The following is a 5,599-nucleotide window of genomic DNA, read 5'->3' as shown; positions in this document are numbered from 1 at the left end:
TCTGTTCCCCGCCTGCAACCCACTGGTTGCGCTCAGGGGCCCCACACCTCTGGGGTCCCTATGAGGCCTCCTCCAACCCCTACAGCCTCACCCAAGCCTCCGGTGTAATATCAAAGCCAAACATAAACTAGAGCCTCCTGGCTGCAACACAAACCTAAAGCCTCCTGGCTAAACCATAGTGCCCAATCCTCTCAGGGCTATAGTGAGCTGTACTTGCAAGTCAGGCTTCTTCCCATATCTCGGCCGAGGGAGCTCCTTCCTCTCCGGTTGCTGGCAGAGAACTGACAGCCTGGTCTCGGCCCTGGACTCTATAAGGGCCAGGCCCTGCCTCCTACAGGCAGCTGGCTCTCCTTAGTTGCCCCGGCAACCCGCAGCTGTGCCCGTTACCCTGGCAACCCTCATCTGGGCTCGTTATGTCCTGCCAGGGCTCTCTCTCCCTGGCAGTTTCTACTCCCTAGGAGCAGAGCACCGAGGTGCTCTGCGACAGGCATGATAAAACAAGCAATAAGCCACAAAATTATTCCAGAAACAATGAGGAATAACTTTGTGGTTTGTTCTTATCATGCCATTAATTGAACATATGGCCAGGTATTTCCCTGTGGTTGGGAGTCCTTTCAACTGAGGGGCTCCCAGCCACAGTGATGCACCACCTGCTCCCAGCCCCACAGCTCAGGAGGCTGATAGCAGTGGTAGCATTTGTGGCGGGCCAGTAAGGGGCACTCCTGCGTTGAGCCACCCACCTCCCTGCACCCGACCACCTTCCAAGCTCTGAGTGCCTCCCTGGGGCGCCTCACGTCTGGCCGACCCCCTTCCTGGAGCACACCCGCTAGCCTGGGGCCCACCCCCCAGAGCTCTGGACTTAATTCTGGCTCTGCGGACTCTGGGAAACACAGGCCTAGTAGTCCACAAGTGTACTTCATTCACTTCCAGAACTTGGGATGCTTCCCTCAGTCAGAAGCACAAGTAGTGATCTCCCTTAGTCAGCCGATCCAAGGGGACCCCAAGGCATAATCTAGACCTACTCCCAATAAGTCTCCCATACTAGGTACAAAGGAGAACTTTATTGGTTACAAAGGGTAGGGTTAGAATAGGGTACAGGGTAGAGCAATATCAGAGAAATCCCATTGAGCAAACTCTTGTGGCTGGGGGAGCCTTTGATCTCGCATCTGAGTTACTGCAAGCTATATATCTAGTTAGATCTCAGGGAGCTTACTCACAAGTATCATCCAGAGGCAGGTGGAGAATCCCTCTGGAGGCAGGCAGTTCCTTGATCATGAGTTTTGAGAGAGAGCGCAAGTTTCAGATGGTACAGCTCTTCTTTGTTCCTGAGTATCCCTCATGGCTGCTGCCTCCTCCTCCTGGGCAGTCCTTAACTTATATAGCCCTTGTGACCTCATTTACCTGGTCCAATGGAGGCCAGCACCTGTTGGCTGTCAGCCAACCAATTTGACATACGTCACTAGTTGCCAGGCAGACTCTAGCCCAACAGGAAGGAAGCCCCTCACTCAGGTATGTGATACTAGTCACGTAGGCAGAGAGAGCAGGTTTCCTCCCTCCCTCAGGAATGTATCTAGCTCATTTTACCTAAAGAGATAGGGTAAGGATGTCTCTCTCTGCTGGGCCCATCCTAATCACAATTGTTACATAGCAGAGTGTTTGGGGGAGAAGTAAAGGTGGCTTTCTGCCACAGCATTCCCCATGCTGTCTTCGCAGTCCAGCAACTGCTCCCCATGAGCCCTGTCAGCTGCGGAGTTCACAGCAGGGGCAGCACACGGAATGCTGCAAACCCTGCAGTGTTATCTGAACGTCTAGAGGAGCCCTGAGACGCACTTATCGGGGCACTTACCCTAATGACCTGACTGTTCATGCTGTATAGGTTTTCTTCATTCACAATGATCTTAAAATTTTTGATGAATTTGTAAACTTGAGCTTTCAAGTCATGTGGTTACAGTTCTGACTATGTGATGCGTGAGTTTACCAACTATATGTAATTACTACTTAAGTACAACTTTGTTGTTTAGGAATCCTTTACAGAACATTTTGAATGTAAACTAGTAACCCAAGAAAGCTAGATTTTACTGTAAATTAATAGGCTAACATTTCATTACTAAAAATCTGGATTTAAAAATGAAAAATAGATTTCATAGTCTCATCTCAAACCACCACATCACTTTTCATATTTCAGCATAATTAGTAATCTCTGATTAAGTTCTTAATCCAATTACTATTCCCATCGATTTCAATGAAGGGTATAAAACTGGAACATTATGCAGTTTCACAAATCATGTCGAAGTGCACTAGCAGAGATTTATATAGTATTTCCATCACACCCAGTCACACACCCAGTCTGTGCTAGAAAAAAAAATTCACACACTTCATGTCCTTTTTTAAGGTTTCATTTTATTACATGAAGGCTTCAGCAGTGTCCAGACAGATGCACTTTATCTAACAGGGAAAAGTCAGTCAGTTTTAATATTTTATACTAAAAAATTTTCATAATAAAATATGTGTACTAGTCTAATCTAGGTCCCAGTTGCACCTTTTATACTTGCTAGTACAGGGGGAGCCTGGGATCATTATGTCTGCAGCCCAGCCTGACTTGATTCAGTCCCAGGGCTGAACTGAATGCCACACATTAAATGTAAAGTGCCATGCACACCAGTCACGTGGAAAATGATTTGCCATTTTAAAGGACCTTAAATTCATAGATTCATAGCTATTAGGGTCAGAAGAGACCTCAGCAGATCATCAAGTCTGACTGGGGGCAGGAAAGAACGCTGGGGTCAGATGACCCCAGCCAGGTGCTTGTCCAGTACACATTGTGGAAGAAATCAAACTTCGCATTGTGGTTGTATCAGAATTGACAGAGTTGTCTTGGTTTATTTAGAGCTATACAAGTGATCACAAGGAGGGTTCTCAAAGGAACTCTGAACTTTATAAGTTTACAAGCGTATTTATACTTTAGACAGTGAGAAAAGATGCATGGTTCAGACAGAGCAACTTTGAAGAAACAGGAAGAAGTTGATCATTCATTTGTCACACGTAGGCAGTTTACTTATTCAGTAAACACATTGTGTTTTGGGAACAGCTATCAGTTTCTGGTTCCTGGAAAGGAGGAGGCTAACATCTGCACACACAGATTAATATATCAAGACAAAACAAGGCATGAAGGTTTTTTCTTATCTTAGAACATTTTGAATCACATATCATCAGCATCTTTCTCTGCTCTTTCTTTCTCTTTGTCTCACTTCTCAGTCAAGTAAGAGACCTGGTTAAACTTATTTCTACATTCCCCCCTTTTGGGTCTTTTTGGCTCAACATGTTAGATATTTATAGCTATGAGTTTGTTTTGGCTAACTGGATACGTGGAAAGGGAGCAGGATCAGAAGAGGGAGGAAGACGTTGGGAAAAGGTTTGATTTGATTAAATCTTTGGCACTCACTGTAGTTGTGCTGTGGGTCATACATATCACAAAACTTGGTCCAATTAAGGGATAAAGCAATCATGGGCACTCCTGTCATTGTACTAGGAGGTAAGTGGGAACATGCCTAACATTTAGAAACATTTCAATTCTTTGCATATTGATAAGACAGTTGAAGAAAAGCATTTTGGTGAGCATGCGAGTGGGAGTGATCTTTTTGACCTGTTTTGAAGTCTAGTCTGATTTACAAAGTTTTTTTTAGTTGGTGAGTCTTTAAGTTCATATAAGATGATCTAAAAGGAAAGACTGAGAAGTACCCAAGTCACGACTAACTAACCCCACCTTGGGAACCAAGAACTAGGTAGAGGCCTTTTTTTCTTTCCCGAAGGGCATAGTGGTGTCGTTGGGGTACATTTTTTTTACTCTGTAGTGGCAAATCCTTTTCGCCAGTAGGCACTTGGTTTACTACTGGTTTTGAGTTCTCCTGTTGGCAGGCACTAGGCTCACTACTTGTCTGTGGAGGCTGATTACAAGGTTGATATGGAGGAGACTCTGGGTCTAATGGGGCTGATTTTCTTACTGTGTGAAGCGTGGATCTACGTTTGGAGTCCTTGACACTTTATTGCAGTGTTGGTTGTCAGGAGTACCTGGAATGGGCCTTTTCAGCGGGGTTCCAGTGATGACTTCCGTTGATGGACTTTTACATGGACCTAGTCACCAGGCAGGATGGAATGACATGGCTCGTCTGGTTCCTTGGGGAGAGCTGTTTGTACCTGTGAATGAAAAGCCTTAACACACTTTATTAGTGCTGTACAGTAGTCTAAAATAGTATCATCAAGTAAGTGTATATCGCAAAAGTGGGAGGCAACAGGTGGTGAGGCGGGGAGCTTCATGGGTCTTCCCATCAGGATTTCATGTGGGCTAAGTTTAGTTTTTCGGTTGACAGTAGATTTCATACTCATAAGGGTTATAGGAAGTGCATCTGGCCATTTTAGGTGAGTTTCAGCACAAATTTTGGCTAGTTTATTTTTTTTAATGCTATTTTGGCGTTCCACTTGGCCTGAGGCCTGTGGATGGTACAGGCAATGAAAGTTTTGCTGGATTTGCAGGACTTTGCAGACTTCTTTTATTATGCTCAGTAAAATGAGTTCCTCTATCGGAGTTTATGGATAAAGGAATACTAAACCTTGGAATAAAGTCTCTGAGCAACTTTTTGCTCACAGCAATGGTATCAGCTTTTGCACATGGGTAGGCTTCTATCCATCCAGAGAACATACATACAATAACAAGGACATATTCATAAGAACAACATTTTTGCATTTGAATATAATCTATTTGTAAATTTACAAACGGCCCCCAAGGTGGGGGATGTGCTGCTCTATTTGTTTTCACAGGCTTTTTCATGGGCTTGACAAATAGGGCAGGTATAACAGTATTGTTGAGCTACAGATGGAAAAGTTGGAGCAAACCAATTAAGCTTAACAGCTTTTATTATCCCCCCCTTTTCTCATATGTGCTATACCGTGGTGTATGCGAGTAAGATAGGGAAGAAGGACTGTGGGGGCAATCGAGTCTAGGTATACTGAAGTCTCTGATAGGTGAATGCAAAGAGAAACTGGTTATCAGGGTATATAGGGATAGATAAAAATGTAGAACACAAGTCAACAACAGTAAAATAACAGGCATTAGGAGGAATACAGGACAAGATAGTGGTTGGATTTGGTACAACAGGAAAAGTAGGTAAAACTGCAGAATTTACTGCACGGAGGTCTTGTACAAAGCAATAGGTATTCTTTCTAGGTTTTTTTACAGGAAGAATAGGAGTATTTCAAGGGCTCTTAGTCGGGACAATGATACCTTGCTTCAAAAGGGTCATTATAACAGGGCGTATCTCTTCTTCAGCTTTTGGGCGTAAAGGGTATTGAGCAACTTTAGGTAACGGTTTAGCTGGGTTTAATCTAATTTTTACAGGCTGGGCAGTATGGATTTGCTCTACTTGATTAGCATGTTGGGACCAGAGAAACGGAGGGACAGCCTTTATGATTTCTTCTTGTAACACAGAAAGATTAGGGGACTCAGGCTCAGGAGGTGAGCTAGCTAGGGTAGCAAGTACAGCCATTTCATTAACACAGGGAACATCTAAATAAACACCATTAGGAGAACAATAAATAGTACAGC

At 44.1% G+C, this 5,599-nt stretch overlaps 1 protein-coding gene across 6 annotated transcripts in view; it reads left to right on the top strand.

The window, feature by feature from the left end:
* Positions 1-5,599, top strand: part of RPGRIP1L (RPGRIP1 like) — a 171,872-nt gene that overhangs the window by 113,860 nt on the left and 52,413 nt on the right. The window lies entirely within an intron of this gene.

Source organism: Alligator sinensis, unplaced genomic scaffold (genome assembly GCF_000455745.1).
Source record: "Alligator sinensis unplaced genomic scaffold, ASM45574v1 scaffold173_5, whole genome shotgun sequence".
NCBI lineage: Eukaryota > Metazoa > Chordata > Crocodylia > Alligatoridae > Alligator > Alligator sinensis.
This window is presented reverse-complemented; position numbering and strand designations above follow the sequence as displayed.